The sequence below is a fragment of the Trichosurus vulpecula genome, chromosome 2 (assembly GCF_011100635.1).
Source record: "Trichosurus vulpecula isolate mTriVul1 chromosome 2, mTriVul1.pri, whole genome shotgun sequence".
Classification (NCBI taxonomy): domain Eukaryota; kingdom Metazoa; phylum Chordata; class Mammalia; order Diprotodontia; family Phalangeridae; genus Trichosurus; species Trichosurus vulpecula.
This window is the reverse complement of record NC_050574.1, coordinates 26405087-26423424: the sequence shown is the minus strand read 5'-3', so window position 1 is coordinate 26423424 and position 18338 is coordinate 26405087.

The following is an 18338-nucleotide window of genomic DNA, read 5'->3' as shown; positions in this document are numbered from 1 at the left end:
CTATCTTCCCTTCATCCTCAACTCACCCTGTGTCTGCTCTCTCTGTTTTACATATATATATATATATATACACATACATACACATACATACATATACACATAGATACATGCATACATACACATTCACTTATATATATACATAAACATATATATATGCATATATATATATATATATATATATGCATATTCCCTTCAACTACCCTAATACTGAGGTCTCATGAATCATACTCATCATCTTTCCATGTAGGAATGTAAACAAAACAGTTCAACTTTAGTAAGTCCCTTGCAATTTCCGTTTCTTGATTACCTTTTCATGCTTCTCTTGATTCTTGTGTTTGAAAGTCAAATTTTCTATTCAGTTCTGGTCTTTTCACTGAGAAAGCTTGAAAGTCCTCCATTTTATTGAAAATCCATATTTTGCCTTGGAACATGATACTTAGTTTTGCTGGGTAGGTGATTCTAGGTTTCAATCCTAGCTCCATTGACCTCCGGAATATCGCATTCCAAGCCCTTCGATCTCTTAATGTAGAAGCTGCCAGATCTTGGGTTATTCTGATTGGGTTTCCACAATATTCAAATTGTTTCTTTCTGGCTGCTTGCAGTATTTTCTCCTTGATCTGGGAGCTCTGGAATTTGGCAACAATATTCCTAGGAGATTTCTTTTTGGGATCTATTTGAGGAGGCGATCGATGGATTCTTTCAATTTCTATTTTGCCCCGTGGCTCTAGAATATCAGGGCAGTTCTCCTTGATAATTTCCTGAAAGATGGTATCTAGGCTCTTTTTTTGATCATGGCTTTCAGGTAGTCCAATAATTTTTAAATTATCTCTCCTGGATCTATTTTCCAGGTCAGTGGTTTTTCCAAGGAGATATTTCACATTGTCTTCCATTTTTTCATTCCTCTGGTTCTGTTTTATAATATCCTGATTTCTCATAAAGTCACTAGATTCCACTTGCTCCAATCTAATTTTTAAAGTAGTATTTTCTTCAGTGGTCTTTTGGACCTCCTTTTCCATTTGGCTAATTCTGCCTTTCAAGTAATTCTTCTCCTCATTGGCTTTTTGGAGCTCTTTTGCCATTTGAGTTAGTCTATTTTGTAAGGTGTTGTTTTCTTCAGTGTATTTTTCAGTATTTTTTTGGGTCTCCTTTAGCAAGTCATTGACTTGTTTTTCATGGTTTTCTCGCATCCTTCTTATTTCTCTTCCCAATTTTTCCTCTACTTCTCTAACTTGCTTTTCCAAATCCTTTTTGAGTTCTTCTATGGTCTGGGGCCAGTTCATGTTTTTCTTGGAGGCTTTGGTTGTAGGCTCTATGACTTTGCTGTCTTCTTTAGGCTGTATGTTTTGGTCTTCTTTGTCACCAAAGAAAGAATCCAAAGTCTGAGACTGAATCTGGGCGCGTTTTCGCGTCCTGGCCATATTCCCAACCAACTAACTTGACCCTTGAGTTTTTCAGTGGGGTATGACTGCTTGTAGATTACAGAGTTCTATGTTCTACGTTTGGGGGGGAGGTGCCAGCTCTGTCAGAGCCGCACTCCTCCTTCCCCAAGGACCCCCAGTCCAGACTGGGCTCAGATCTTCGGCAGGCTGTGCACCCCTGCTGTGATCCGCCACTTAATTCCCCCCACCAGGTGGGCCTGGAGCCGGAAGTAACAACAGCTGTAGCTGCCCCACCTCCGCTGCCCCCGGGGCTGGAAGCCGAACCGCGAACTCCTTCCACTCCCACAGCTTTTCCCACTAACCTTCTCCACAGTCTTTGGTGTTTGTGGGTCGAGGGGTCTGGTAACTGCTCACGTATTCAGGGCGCTAGGGCCCCCTCTGCCCGGCTTCTGGACTGGATCGTCCACGCCGCTCAGGCTGGGCTCTGCTCCACTCTGTTCCCAGCTCCCAGCTCCCCGCTCCCACCTCCGTGTGGAATAGAGCTCACCCAGAGACTATCCGGGCTGTCCTGGGCTGGAGCCCTGTTTCCCTCTGCTGTTCTGTGGGTTCTGCCGTTCTAGAATTGGTTCAGAGCCATTTTTATAGGTTTTTGGAGGGACTCGGGTACGGAGCTCACTCTAGTCCGTGCTTACCAGCCGCCATCTTGGCTCCGCCCCCTACAGTGAATTTCTATTTGTTTTATGGCAGAATCTTTAATATTGAGGTCAAATGTCTATTCCCCATTTTTTGTGGAATATAGGTGAGTTTTCACTTTTTGAGACAGCCTTGTCCACTCTCGGACAGCTTTAATTCGTATGAAGTGTTTTGTTTACTTGCTTATTTATTTTTTCCTGACAATAAACCTAAATCTGACTTTTTGCAAATTCTACTCCTGGCTCTTGGATCATCCTTTTGGGGACCAGGTAGAATAAGTCTATGACTTATGGTTGCCTTTGAAAACTTTAAAGTCAGATATAATGGCCCTGATGAAACTTCTGTTTTACCGGCTAAACATGCCTAGTTGTTTCAAGCAATTCTTATTGTCATGGATTCAAAGCCCCACACCATACTGATTGTCCTCCTCTGAACACTTCCAGCTGACCAATTTTCTTCTTAAACCATCATGCCCTGAACTGAAAACAATATACCAGCTGAGGCCTGAAAGGCAGAGGGTAAATGGGATGATCCCCTGGAACTATTCCTGAACCTGTGTCTTTCTTAATGTAGCGCAAGATCCCACCCAATTTTGACTGCTTTGTTACAGTGCTGACTCATGGTGACCTTGCAGTCCATCAAAACCCCCAGACCTTTGCTAGAATGATAACTGGCTAACCATGGGCCCGTATCATACACATGAAGTTGATTTTTTGTATCTAGATACAAGATTTTACATTTATCCATATAGAATTTCATTTTGTTTGATTCAATCCAGTGCCCTAGCCTTTCAAAATCCATTTGGATACTAACTTTGTTAGCTTTCCTTTCGGTCTGTGTCAGCTGCATATTGCTGGGTGAACCATCCGTATCTCTTTCCGAGTTGTTGATAAAAATAGGTAAAATGTCACTTGTAGAAACAGATGTCTGTGAAACTTCACTGTGGATCTCCTGTTACATTTGCATTAAACTATTAACAACTACTCTTTGAGCCTGGCCATTCAATCACTGATGAATCCACTGGATTTAAAAACAAATCTGATCCAGAGGCCACACACACACACACACACACACACACACACACATGTGATACTTTAGCAAAAGCTTTCCGAAAATCCAGATGAACCATAGCCACTGCATTCCCTTCATCTGCTAGTTTAGTTGTCCTGTCAAGAAAAGGAATGAGGCTAGCCTAGAATGGCTTGTTCTGGAGTAAGTCATTCTTCCCTTGGTAATCATTGCTTCTTTTTCTCAATCTTTGGCAACTGTTTCTAAGTAGTTTTTCAAAATTTCTTGGGAAATTTATTGAAGCTCATTAGTCTATTGCTTCCAGACCCTGTTCTTCCCATACCCCTTTTTTCCTTCTCTATTGTTGTGGCATGATTTCTATTTTCCATAATCTTTCAAATATCACTGACAGTGGCCTATCAATCACAGATAGCAGTTCTTTCAGACCATGAGGATATATAGCTCAGCTGGACAAGGTGACAGGAATCCATCAAGTCAGGGCTTGCTAAACTCTATTTTTTGTGTTAGGAACCCCTTGTGTAGTCTAGCAGAGAGCTATGGACCCCTTCTCAGAATATTTTTAAATGCATAAAATAGAATGCATTGGATTGCAAAGACAATTGATCATATTGAAATCTATCTCACGGGCAAGTCATCTAACCATTTGCCTCAGTTTCCTCGCCAATAACATGAGCTGGAAAGGCAATCATAAATCACTCCAATATCTTTGTCAAGAAAATGCCAAATGGGGTCACAAGGAGTTGAACATGACCGAAAACAACTGAACGGCATCAACAGAGTCCATGTCATAGGCTTGTACACATATGTACGTATAAATTTATACCTACACAAATCAATGCATACATATAAGTTCATTGGCCCTAGGTTAAGAGTTCTTGCTGTCAACTAAGAAGCGCAAGTATTACATTATTAGTAATTATTCTCCTTTTCTGAACAAGGAGACTGAGGCCTCACAGTATTGTAGTTATGTACTCATATTCATCTTTTCTGTACATTTATTTTTAAAAACAAACTTATTTAGTGAGTTCCCTATCCATCTAGATCAGTCCCTTTAGACAATTCCCACCCTCGACCCTCATTGGAGTTATTTTCCACAATACAGATTTGTTTATCTAATTGGATCTCCTCACTTTATAGCTCTTTGTTACTAATCTCCAGATGCCTCCTTTACCAGATACTTGACTCTGTGACTCTGACAGTGTTAAAAATAGAATTGTACGACCAATAAAATGATTAAGTGCTAAACCGGGTGACATGGGTGACAAATACTATTGGAGATGGGGGGTGGGGCATGTTTTTCTGGGCTGGATTAGCTTTTGAAGGACTCAGTGTGAGAAGTGATAATTAATCTGTTCCTTGAAGGATGGGTTGGGTTTTAGTACAGAAGACTGAGGAGGAAATAGCTAACAGTTTTGTAACAATTTAAGTCTTGCAAAATGCTTTACATACATTGATGCTAATTTTCTTTTGCAAATAAACAAAGTCTCAAAGAGAGCTTGATGGCTTGCCCATGACCACACAGATAAGTTCCAGCAGTGGGTTTTGAAGCCACTGGGTCAACCAGACTTTAATTCTAGCACTATATTCTAGGTCAGGGCAGCTAGGTGGTGCCATAGTACTTAGAGTACCAGGTCTGGAGTCAGTAAGACTCATGTTCTTGAGTTCAAATCCAGCCTCAGACACTTAGTAGCTTTGTGACTCTGGGTTCCTCATTTGTAAAATGAGCTGGAGAAGGAAATGGAAAACCATTCCATTATCTCTGCCAAGGAAACTCCAAATGGGGTCACGAAGAGTCAGACATGACTGAAATGACTGAATAACAATATATTCTAAGTCAAGGAAGGCCCATGTGAACAAAGACTTGGATGAGAAATCAGGTTGATGGCAGTGATAAGACCAATCTAGTTAAATATTTTGTGATTGCTTAGCATATGGTTGGGCAAAGCTCAAAGCACTCCCAAGAGTTAATCCGTCCATATATACTACCCCCTGGATGTGTCTTGTTCTGCCGAAGTGTGTTAACTGAGGCCATATGCTTGGATTACATGGTTTTCCTGTGGGAAAGTTTTAACTGAGCTTTCACTCCTGCTGTTAGAGGCAAACACAGTAGCAGGAATTCAAATCTATTCTCATTTACTTCTGGCCACTGAAAGCCTTAATCACAGATGAGTTTCTCTCTTGAAAGGAAACAGATGATTTGCCTTCACAAGAGAAATTTAAACAAAAATCTGTAGTCCTTTTTCCTGATATAGACATTATAATGAACATACCTGGCTCACAGGGGAGAGATTGGACATGTGATATCATGGGTAGAGGAAACTCCCACTACTACTGCAGGTTGGTACCTCCTATGTCATGTATAGTACTGGAGAAGTATCTAGATCACTGAGAAGTTAAGCTATTGGCCCAAAAACACACAGCCAAGTATCGGTCAGAAGTGAGTCTTTTATTTATTTACTTATTTATTTATTTTGGAGAGGGGGAAGGCAGGGCCACTGGGGTTAAGTGACTTGCCCAAGGTCACACAGCTAGTAAGTGTGACAAGTGTCTGAGGCCAGATTTGAACTCAGGTACTCCTGACTCCAGGGCCAGTGCTCTACACACTTTGCCACCTAGCTGCCCCAGAAGTGAGTCTTGAACTTCTTTTTTCTTTATTCCAGGGCTGGCTCTTTAACCACTTTACCACAGTGTCACTTGTGATACATGAGAATCATATGTAGTCACGATATCCATATCCAATAAATATTGTTTCCATTTTGTATATTGGGAAATAGAAGCCCATAAATGTTAAAAATGAACTGTGCAACCTCATCTAGGAATCCACCTTGGCCATGATAAAGAACTTGGGTCTATTTTTGGTGAGATGACTTTACAGCTGAAAAGTCCCAGATGGACTCACTCTCTAAAACCCATCCTTCTTTTAGGGGTTAGGGACACAGCAATATTCTAGTCTTCTTCTGGAAGAAAGAGTGATCCATAAGGGCCTCCTATTTCAGTCATATCATTTTTTCTAAGATGATGTCAGATAGAACAGGATGCCAAATAGAACAGGGCATGTGGAATGGGAACTACCTTAGAATAAAAGAAGTGAGAAACACACAGCATGTCATCTCTTCAAATAGATTTCTAAGGCAATTACAAATAAATCAGAATTGCCTGCCCAGTACAAATTCAACTGTTTAGTGCAGTTAAATTGTATTTTCCTTTGCCAGTAAGTTGTTTCACTGACAAGTTCAACACACAATGTCCAAACACCTACTTTCTGATTTAAAAGGGGAAAGTGAACACATCAACAGATCCTTGTTCTCTTTCCTTTCCTCCACTCAAAAAGGCTTACCTATCCTCATCCTTCAATGTTTAGCCTATGTCTAGTCTATGTCTAGTCTCCTATGTCTAGTCTTAGTCTATCTCTAGACCTTCATTTCTCCCATAGACTGTGAGGAATATGGCCAACGTAGGATGCCAGAGCTGCCAAAGAACTTAGATATTCCCAATATAATGTAGTCATCATCATTATAGTAGCAGCACTAGTAATATATAGTGTATGAGTTCATAGTTTTAGAGCTCTAAGGGACCTTTACTGTCAATGACTCCAACCTCTTCATTTTACAAATGAAACTGAGACCCATACAGATTGAATGGCTTATCTAAGGAAACAAATGGAGTTCAAAACTACGGTCACCTGACTCCAAATTCCATGATGTTTCCATTATACCACACTTACTGTTTTGATTCTTTGTGTTTTGGTGAAAGGTGGAGCCAAGATGGTGGAATAGCACAAAGAAGTATAGCAAACTCCCCTCTACTCCCAATTTCTCCAAACAGATCTAGAAAACTCACCAGACTTAATCCTGTTTGGAAAATACAAGAAAAATCATGGTGAATCATTTGCTTAACTCAGGTCAGGAAAAGGAGAAAGACTGAGTCATCTGCGAACCCTGGGAATTGGGTCTGCCCAGGAACATACTGCAAGAAACTTAGAATATACTATTCAAGAAGTATATAGACTTTGCCTATGCAAAAAGTATAGGGAAAGCATATAGGCTTATGATCAAGAATATCTCATCCAGCAAAGCTGAATATAATTCTACAGAGGAAAAAAATGGACCTACTGTATAATAAAAGAATACAGCATTCCTAAAGAAAAGAGCATAGCTATGTAGAAACTTGGCAATGTAAACATGGGCATCAAGAGAAAGATAATAGGTGAACATGAATAAACAATTGTAAGAGACAAGGATAAACTGTTTACATTCTAATATAGAGAGATGATACATGCATCTTCTCTGAAACCTTTCATCAAGAGCCATAGAGGGCTTCTAATTATGCAGAAGTCCTGAGAGTGATTGCGTTATGTTTGGATAATCTTAAAAGAAGAATGGAAAGGGAGAGGGAGAATAATATACTAGGCATGAGAAGGCAATGAAATCATCTAACTTAATTGGAATACCCAAGTACAAAGTTCCCGTCAGTGGCCTGAAGGCTGCAGGTTCCCCACCCCTGGTACACAAACAAGAAGGAAAGGATGGGGTGAGGCGGCTGCATTTGAACCTTACTATTGTCTTAACTACTTGGAAGAACAAAGAATACACACATTCTTTGTATCTATATCCCTAGTACGTAACCATTCATGACAGTTTGGTCCTTCATAAATGCTTGCCAATTGGTAATTGATAGTAAAAGTACAAGAAAAATCCTAAGTGACAATTATAACAGCTCACTTTTATGTTATGGAGTGCAGGCATTATTCTCCTCATTTTATAGATGAAACTGAGGAGAGATTGTGACTTGCTTAGTCAAACAATAAGTATCAGATTTGACAGCCTAAGGATCAAGATTTGAACCTAGATCTTCCCACCCTAAATGTAGGGTTCTTTCCACTTTTGTGAACAAACATCAGCATCCAAACAGAAATGATACATTAGAGGAGGAAGATACCTCTTATAAAAGCATTCACTACAGGATACTCAAACACAACAGGACCAAGAACTCATGATTTACCCATTCTAACACGGCCACCCTTCTTCCTAACTTCCTCATTTCTGTCAGAGAGTACCGCCATCCTTTCAGTCACCTAGGGTCACAACTTTGGAGTCATCTCTAACTCCTGAGGCCTGGGAAAGACCTCAATTTTGAAAGGCCAAGGCCATCCACTGCATCCCTGGCCATTGCCAGTCATCTTGACTTTTTTCTTGCCTCTGGACTTTGATGACTAGAGGAGAGAATGAGGCTGATGACTTTACATAGCTCTCCAACACTTAAATACGATTCATGCTCAAGTCCAGATATCACTGCCATGATGGCATTGGTCCTCTTTGATGAACAATAATACCAGTGACAATAAGACCCATCAACCACCTGGCATGAACTCAAAAGGCAGTGTGAACTTTCATGATGCTCAAACTTTCCCTAAACTTCTTTCTCCAGGCAGAGGGAGGGCCAGCATGCACAGAGAAGCCCAGCCAAAGACTTTTTAAAAAGATAACTTTCCTTTCATTTTCCCAGGGGACAGTTTCCACTTCATCAAAGCCAATTGCAGTATTTGCAATGACATTAGAGGGACTCTGGCACTGGGAAATGTTCAAACCTAGCTCAGTTAAAACAGATTTCCAGTTTCTTGCTTCACATGACCTCAGGGCTGCCTTTATTCATTATTGACAGCACTTTTACTTAAAGGAGGCTCTGTTCCCTTCAGGGATGTAGAATGGAATAGCAGCAATGTCTGTCTGTCCTCTTTTTCTTAAAGATCATGGATAGAAGAATATAGTGGCAGAGTTCCAGTTATTCCAAATAGAGGGAGAGTCTAATTTGAGTGTGTTTATGTGCATATATGTAAAAATCATACATGTACACACACATATAAATGCATTGATATCCATTATTTTTGCATCGACTCTATTTTCCAGCTTTATTTCACTCCTCTCCCCTACCCATTCCTTGCAACACAGGATAAATGAGCAGCACAGCAAAACCAATCAATGCATTAACTGAGTCTGACAGGCATAATTTTCACCATTCATGGTCCCCAAATTCTTTAAAGAAAGAAGGAAAGTTGATTTTCTCCTTTCTTCTTTGGGACCAAACTTGGTCATTGGCATTATGGAATCTTTGTAATCATCATTCTTTCCATGCACATCATTTTAGTTATCATGTTGATTTTGTGAATATTTACTTAACTCTGCATCAGTTTATCCATTCTTCTCTGAATTGGTTATATCCATCTTTTCTTACAGCCCAGTGATATTTTATTGCATTCATGTACCCCATGTTTTTAGTCATTATTCAATTCCTGGGTGTCTTTTATTTCCAGGTCTTTGTTTTCACAAAGTGCTGCTATTAATATTTTATTGTATATGAAACCTTTCTTTTTGTCTTTGCCCTCAATGAAGGATATGAGTGCTTAGGATTTAAGAGCAGGAAAGGTTCTTAGGGGTCCTCTAGCCCAACATATATATTTTGTAGGCCAAGAAACTGAGACCTTGAAAAGACATATGACTAGCCTTACGTGACATTAATGTTTGCATCTGGTTGTTTTTTTCCCAATTCTAAATCTACTATCATGCCTTTTTCTTGAGTCTGCATCTGGCTTCTGGTAGTAACCAACTTTTCACCAATGAGCCTGATTTTGATTACTGTCAAAATTCTGGGTTGTGTGAGTGAAGAGATGATTAGGGATAAGTTAAAAAGGAAGCAGTGATCCCCAAAAGAAAACATGGCTTCATCCAGAATAGGTCATCCTAGACAAACCAGATTTCTTCTCTGACAGAGTTATAGGCACATAGGACAAGACAGTAACACAAATAACATTTGCCCAATCTTAGACACCATTTGACTAAGTTTCTACTTCATATGAACAAGACAGAGAGACCTTGGCGAGGCCATAATATACTTAGGTAGTTCAGTCAAATACAAAGTAAGTAGTTATCCATTTTCTAGGAAGAATTTCACCAGGACAGTATCCTTGTGGGTATGTGTGTGTGTACATATGTACATATGTATGCACATGTGCATATGTGTATGCACATATGCACATATATGTGTAAGTATATGTGTATGTATATATGTATATATACTTAACCCTATAGTGTTTAACATGTTTAGGAAAAGACATCAATGGCATGTATATAAATGTGCAGAAAACATAAGGCTAGGAGGGAGAGCTAATATGTTGGATGACTGTATTCTCTAAGATGATATGATAGCCTGGAATACTGCACTGAATGTCATATGACGTAACAGTGCAGATTCACGTAAATTTTTACAATAAGATTCAAAAAATCAATTTCATAAATATAAGGATAGAAAGACATGCTAGAGAGAAGTTGGGAAATGAACTGCGGGTTTTAGTGACGATAATAGGTAGCATTTACTTATTGCTTTAAGCTTTGCAAAACACTGGAGCTAGGTGCTTTTATTATTTCTATTTTTCAGATGAGGAAACTGAGGCAAATAGGGTTAAGTGACTTGCCCAGGGTTACACAGCTATTAAGTGGCTGAGAACAAATTTGAACACAGGTTCTTCCTGACTCCTGATGTAGCCCTCTATTCACTATGACACCTTGCTGCCCAGAATAGATGATAAATTGATATTTAATTGAATTTAATTATGAACAATGGATGGAATTTGCTAAAAAGTCCATTTAGCTTTGGTGCAAGCAAAAGCTTCCAAGGAATGATGCCTTTCTCTTAGAATTGGCTGTCTTAGGAGGTATTTGACCCCTCCATACTGAAGACCTTTAAACAGAGGTTTAACTGGACTGGCCAATATGGAGGGATATCAAAAAGTACAATTGTGTTTATGGCCAAGTTGTACTCAGTGGCTTCTGAGGAACCTTACAACTAGGAAATTCTGTGGCAGGGACATTTATATGTGGAAATGTTGTCCTCATTCCCAGGTTACCCCTCACTGAAATATTTATTTGTGGCACCAGTGAGAAGGAAAAGTTGTTCATAATAATACCTGAAATGCATATAGCACTTTTCTCTTTGAAACCTCATAACAACCCTTTGAGGTAAGCAATTCATATTTTATTATCCCCATTTTCAGATGAGTATACTGAGGCTCACAGAGATTAAATGACTTCCCCATAGTCACAATAGCCCCACAGCTAACAATGTGTTCAGATTTGGAAAAAAAATCTTGATTAGAAATCACAGCTCCCATCCCCTTCTCCCAGACTTTTGCTCAGATCATGCCACATAAACTACTACATTTTAATGACAGTAAATATTTCATATTTCACACCTGAATATTACTGCTTCAGTCTGTAGCACCAAGCACTCTCCAGTAGAGAGTGAGATGTTCAAGTGTCTTATTAAGAAATTCAATGCCACTGAACACCTGCAGCTCAACAGTCCTGATTCTTCCCTCCTACTGTCGTCATCACCTTCTCTCTCTCTCTCTCTCTCTCTCTCTCTCTCTCTCTCTCTCTCTCTCTCTCTCTCTCCTTCCTTCTCTTCTCCTTCTCTCCTTTCCTCTCTCTCCTTTCATTTCTCCTTGTCTTCCTCATCTTCCTCCTCTTTCTCCTTCTTTTCTTCTTTTTTTTCTTCTTATTCTCTCTCTCTCTCTCTCTCTCTCTCTTTCTCTCTCTCTTTCTCCCCTTCCTTCTCTTCTCCTTCTTTCCTTTCCTCTCTCCTCCTCCTCCTCTTCCTCCTCCTCCTCCTCCTCCTCTTCTTCTTCTTCTTCTTCTTCTTCTTCTTCTTCTTCTTCTTCTCTCTCTCTCTTTCTCTCTCTCTTTCTCCCCTTCCTTCTCTTCTCCTTCTTTCCTTTCCTCTCTCCTCCTCCTCCTCCTCCTCTTCTTCTTCTTCTTCTTCTTCTTCTTCTCTCTCTCTCTCTCTCCTCTCTCTCTTTCTCCCCTTCCTTCTCTTCTCCTTCTTTCCTTTCCTCTCTCCTCCTCCTCCTCCTCCTCTTCTTCTTCTTCTTCTCTCTCTCTCTCTCTCTTTCTCTCTCTCTCCCCCTCTCCCTCCCTCCCTACTCCCTCTCTCCCTTTCCCTTTCCCTGCTCCCTTCCTCCTTTTCATCTCACTCAATTCCCACCAGCCCTGCTTTACGATCAGCTACTGACTTGCACATGGCAGAAAGTGAGACAAGTGGTGGGGGCCTCAATCTCATTCCTGTCAAAAGAATGGCAGCCAGAGAGAAAAACAAGAGAGGAGACCTCGGGAGAGAAAGGAGGAGGAGGGAGGATGGAGTTACAGCTGAAGGGCAAGTTGGGCTCTCCATGTTTATGTTAATCAAATATTTCTGTATTATCCCAATTTGTCAGGAAATTCAACTCTAATTAGTGGCCCTATGTCAAGCTGCCTTAAGGGAAACATTGTTGTTGTTGTAGGAGTGCATTTCCCCAGCTCCCAGGGAAGCATTTAAAGAGTTAGAAACAAGGATATAGAGGGCAGTGAAGGGTATGAGTTGTTCCCTCACCGACTTGTTGACTAACCAAGCCCCTGAAGTCATAACTGAGGCCCTGCTGGAAGGGACCACTCACTCTTGTTCCTCCCCTTCCTTCTAGGCTAGTCGATTTGTAGACTCTGCAAAGTGGAGCTCAGCTTAGCACTCCTGTTGGAAGACAGGGAGCTGAAGAAAAGGGAATCATTTCAAATCAAAGAATGCGAGAGATAGAAGGAGATCTTAGAATCATAGTACTGCAGGTGGAAGGGAGCTTCTAAGACGCACAACTTATGAGGAAGTATGTTAGAGATGTAGAAAACAAGGCTACTAGCCTAAGGTCACAATGTCTCTGAGTGGCAGAGAAAAGATTTGAACCCAGATAGATCATTAGACTCTAAAATCAGTTTTCTTTCCACTACATCACAAGAGATCAGGCCCAATGGTTCTGAATCTGGAGTCTATAGGTTGCTGAAAGAACCATTAACAGGCTTCATGGGGTCCATGTACTTGGATAGGAAATCACCTCCAGTGACAGGGAACTCACTGTCTCCCAAGTGAATTCATTTCATCTTTGGGGTGGCTTTGTTTCCCTTCTATGAAGCTGAAATCTGCCTTTCTGCTACTTCCACCTCTTCCTCCTTGTTTTATCTTCTCTGGGATAGAAGTAATCTGATTCTCTTACCCTCTCCCACTGACAGTCATTCAAGTGCTTGGAGGTAATGATAATGTTATGTGCAGCTATGTGGCACAGTGGATAGAACACCTAGTCTGGAGTCAGGAAGACCTGAGTTCAAATTTGGCCTCAGACACTTTCTAGATGTGTGACCCAAGGCAAGTCATTTACCCTTGTTTGTCTTAGTTCCTCATCTGTAAAGAGATCTGGAGAAGAAAATGGCAAACCTCTGAGATGATTAAACACAACACACAACTATCATGTTCCCAGGGAATTCCCTCTTCTCCAGGCTTAAACATCATTAATTCCTTCAACAGATCCTTGTAGGACATGGTGTCCCATCTTCTCATCCTTCAGATTGTCCTTTTATGGATTCTCTACAGCTTGTCAATATCTTTCCTAAAATAAAAAATAAATAAATAAAACAGAGAAAAAATATCTTTCCTAAATTGTGGCACCCAGAACTGAACCCAACACTCCAGTCATGCTCTGATCAGGGGTACATACAATGGGACCATTCCTTCTTTTGCACTCTGTGCCTCTCTTCATGTAGCCTACGCTAGTTTGGGTCTTTTTCTTGGGAGGTGGGCCATCATTTTGCACCATTAACTCTTATCAAACCACGAAAGCCCATAGACTGTTTGTTCTTAATATTATTATTTTTTTCTTCTTTTAACTATGGATTTATTCACCACACAAACGTTATCAGTATAAAAACAATGAAAAACGATGTTTGAATATGAAACCATGAATTTCAGTTGCATAAGATATATTAAAGTATATTAAATTTAGCCAGGCATGGTGGAACACACCCATGGTCCCTCCTCCTGGTGAGGGTGAAGCTGATGGATCGCATGAGCTTGGGAGTTCTGAGCTGCAGTGGGGCATCCACACTAATTTCTTCACCAGTATGGTGAGCCCATGGGAGAGGAGAGCAAACTGACTGTCTAAGTATGGTCATACCAGCCCAGATTGGAAAAATAGAGCAGGTTAAACCTTCTGGGCCAGTCAGCATTGGGATTGGCTTTGTGGTATATGGACCAGATAGAGAGAATCAGTCTCCAAAACAGTCTTCAAGACTTTCAAGACACCTTGTATATAAAATTTAATGAGGTACTAACAAAATTGTCATCTTTGTGTCAACTACCGAACTCTTCGTTTACTTCTATTTAGTTTCATGTTTGTTACTCCTTCCTTGATTCTTTCCTTCTTCCTTTTTTCCTTTCTGTCACTAACTTTCTTCATCTCTATTGCCTATCAACTACTCACAACCATCACCATTAAGAAGAATACTTCATTCATAACAAATAAATATATTCAAGTCCACATACTCTGTGAAAGCATCTCATTCTGCAGCTCTAGAGCATCACCTCTCTTCCAAGAGACAAGGTCATATATTAACATCAGTCTTCTGAATTAATGATAGGCTCACTGAGTTAAATAGAGTTCTAAATCTTTCCGAGTATTTTTCCTCTATATTATTGTGTCCAATGTGTAAATAGTTCTTCTGGCTCTGAGCATTTCACTTTATGTCAGTTCATAAAACTCTTCCAAATTTCTCTGAATCCTTCAAATTTCTCTTTTCTCATGGCACAATAATATCCCATCATATTCAGGTATCACAATTTGTTTAGCCAGTGAGCAATTGATGAACATATATGTTGTTTCCATTTTTTTTGCTACAAAGCAATGCTACTGTAAGTATTTTTGTACATCTGATTCCTTTCCCTTTCCCTTTGACCTCTTTTGGCCAAATTCCTATTAGGCAATTGCTAGGTCAAAGTAGTTGCCTTTTCAAGACTGTTTCTGTATTATTCTAAATTGTTTCACAGTTCCTCCAATGTCTGATCTAACAAGAATTTAAGTACTCTGTGTTGGACACCGTGCAAGGTTTCAAGAATACAGTGACAAGTACAAAATAAGTCCTGCCCTCGATGAATTTAAATTCTACTTGGTTGGTGGGAGGGGAAGGATACAACCTCTGCCCAAATAAATAGATACATAATCTGAGAGGAGGAGAAAAGAGAAAGTACTAACAACTAAGGATAAGTCTTTTTGGCCAGGAAGGCATAAGCCTATCCTTGAAGGAAGCTTGGGATTCAAAAGAAGAATGTGGCATCTATATAGCTCTTTAAGGTTTGCAAAACGCTTTCTACATAATATCTCATTTTATTCTTTCAATAACCCTGAGAGCTTGGCACTATTGTTATATCCCTTTTTACAGATAAAGGGCCTGAGACAGTCAGAGGCTGGGTACCTTGTCCAGGGTCACACATCTATTAAATGGCTGAGGTAGGTTTTGAACTCAGGTATCCTTGAGTCTACGTCTAGCACTTTCATTTCTGGCAGGATTGTTCCTGGCTATACATACAGACATGGGGTTTGAGATCGATATTGTAAAGCAATTTGGGAAGAGTAAATAGAACAGTATATATAACTTTTTATCTTTTGTCCCTTGTGTCAGAGGCTAGTTTCTGTCTTTGTATACACAATGCCCAGCTTGGTGTCTGGTACTTAATTAGCATGAAATACACATTTATTAAATTCATTTGAATTGAATTGAGTTGGCCTGAGACACCAGAAAGTTTCTGGAGGATCTGGCTTTAGGACAGCCCAAACTTCACTGTTGGTCCAGAAAGCAGTGATTGAAAGCATTAGAACTCTCCTTCCAATAGGCCCCAGAGTGACCCTTTTGCAGGTAAACCAGATCCAGAACTCCATCTTTGATTCTTGGGGAGAGAGCTGCTAACTACCTGTCAAAAATGATTAGTGGGAGAGGAAAAAGTGAACATCATCCATTGACATCAGGGGGCAAGTAAAGGGGAGTGAGACAAAAATGGAAACTCTCAACCTTTCAGCCCCCACAGAGATGGTTCCTGAGCCCATTGTTTCTACTTTTATTTGACTTTCTTTGCCTGATGCTGAATGTAGTGTGTAATGCCTGGGATTTGGGGAACCTGAAAAAAAATTCTTCTATTTTCTTGTTTCTCCTCATCAATCCTATAGAGGTCAATGACTCTTCGTATTAATAAAAAAACATTAATCACCATTTATAGAGTGTTTTAAAGTTCTTTATGATGTCATCTGATCACCAAAACATATGCATGTATATGTATATATATATATATATATATATATATATATATATATATATATCCATTTTACAGATGACAAAGCTGTAAGTCAGAATGGTTAAGTGACTTTTTCATAGTCAGATAAATACTGAGACTGGATTTTAATCCAGATCTTACAAACTGCAATGGGTCCAGCACTCTACCATATTCATCTTCCTCCTCCTTTGAGACATCATCTACGTCTTAGACTCTAAGCAGGTGGCTTGAGGGTGGTCTTCTAGGTCTACCTTAGGTAGCTAGGTGGCACAGTAGATGGCATTCTGAACCTAGAGTCAAAAGGATCTGAATTCAAATCCAGCCTCAGATACTTACTAGCTGTGTGATCCTGGGAAAGTCACTTAAACTCAGTTTTGCCTCAGTTTTCTCAACTGCCAAATGGAGAAAATAATGATACCTACCTCACTGGGTCATTGTGTGAATCAAATGATTCACACAATATTTGATGCTTAGTGGGTGTCTACTAAATGCTGATGTCCTTCCCCTGCTCCCTCCCTATAGGTAAGGTGTGCTTTTTGTGTGGCATATTGGTATCTAAGAATTAATAGTTTATTTAGAATGTCCAACAACAATAATAATAAATAATGATGATAATAATAATAATAAAGCCAACAGATACTAGAACCTCAACCAAATAGGACTAACCATGCCCCGAATCCTAATGGGATTATTTTGTACTCCCACTGGGAATAACAGATATGGGACCCTAAGATCAAAACTGAAAAAGAAGAGTGAATTACACTGATGATTGGTAGGAAAAGCCAGGCTATGAGTCAGAAGAGCCTGCACTTTAAATGGCTCTGCCATTTAACTATCGGTGTAGCCTTTGAGTAGCAGGCCAGTGTAGCACCAATAGCAGGCTGTGGCTGCTATGAATATGCCTGCATAGTTCTGAATTGCAAGATATAACAGACTCTCTTCATGGAAGACAGAACCAAAACATTTATTCCAATGCTAGAAAGCCAAATCCATCATAGCAACAAAGAAATCTATATATGTTACCAATGCAGGGAGCACTGCCATCCCCAAGCCTTCTCTCTCTGTTAGGGCCTTCCCACAAATGGAATACCCTCAAGCAAAATCACTCCCTCTCCCAATCACATTAGCTGCTGCTCTGTGTGTCTCTCCCAACTTCCTGCTCTACTGCTTCCTGCTCCACCCTTTTGGCAAGCTCCTCCCCCTACAGGCACATGTGGCTCTCATTCTCATGTGACTCAGGCCGGTCACATGGGGCTATTCATGGATGGGAAAGATCTTCCCATTCCATTACCAATACAGCTATGTGCCTCAGTTTCTCCATTAGTACAATGAGAATAGTTGTCCCCATCCTGACTGATATTAAAAGTTTTGTGTGAAGCCAGGGTCTGAGAACCAAGGGACTGGTCTGAAGATATTTCCTCTATTCATACTATGGCATATTTGAGCTAAAGTTGATATAATAGAGTAGATTGGTTAGAACAATGAAATTATTTGGCTTTATGGATTCAGGAAGAAATTGAAGAGGATGTGTAAGGAGTCAAGAAGGCTGTTGATGGTGTGATGTGTAAAAAAAAAAGTTTGAGAGACATAATTTCTGGATAATTAATAATTTTATTATAAAAGAAGTTGGTGACACTCTTGAATGCTAAAGATCCTTCATGACAGTGGGCTCACAGTTTATTCATCCTTGGAAGGTTGGATGTTTGTGAGGTTGGCAATCAACTGTATTTGGCTAACAATTAATGAGAGAATGAATATTATAATGAGAGGTGGGTTATTTTCCAATGAGTCTTGAGGTATGCAATACTGAGTACCTAAGTCTTGGTCAAAGAGACTTATCAATATCCATATCAAAGAGGGAATTCATCTCTACCCCAGACTTGTCTGACTAGACACAATGAGCAGGAATCTACCCATTCACCTAAATTTGAATTTCTTTTACTGTCTTTGATCTCAGGTATCCTGGCTGTGTAAGTCTTTGACAAAGATTCCCCACCCTGCTTGATTTCTGGATGAGGAAGTAGAAAAGGGGAAAAACCTTTGTCCTGATTTGATAATTAGTTATTA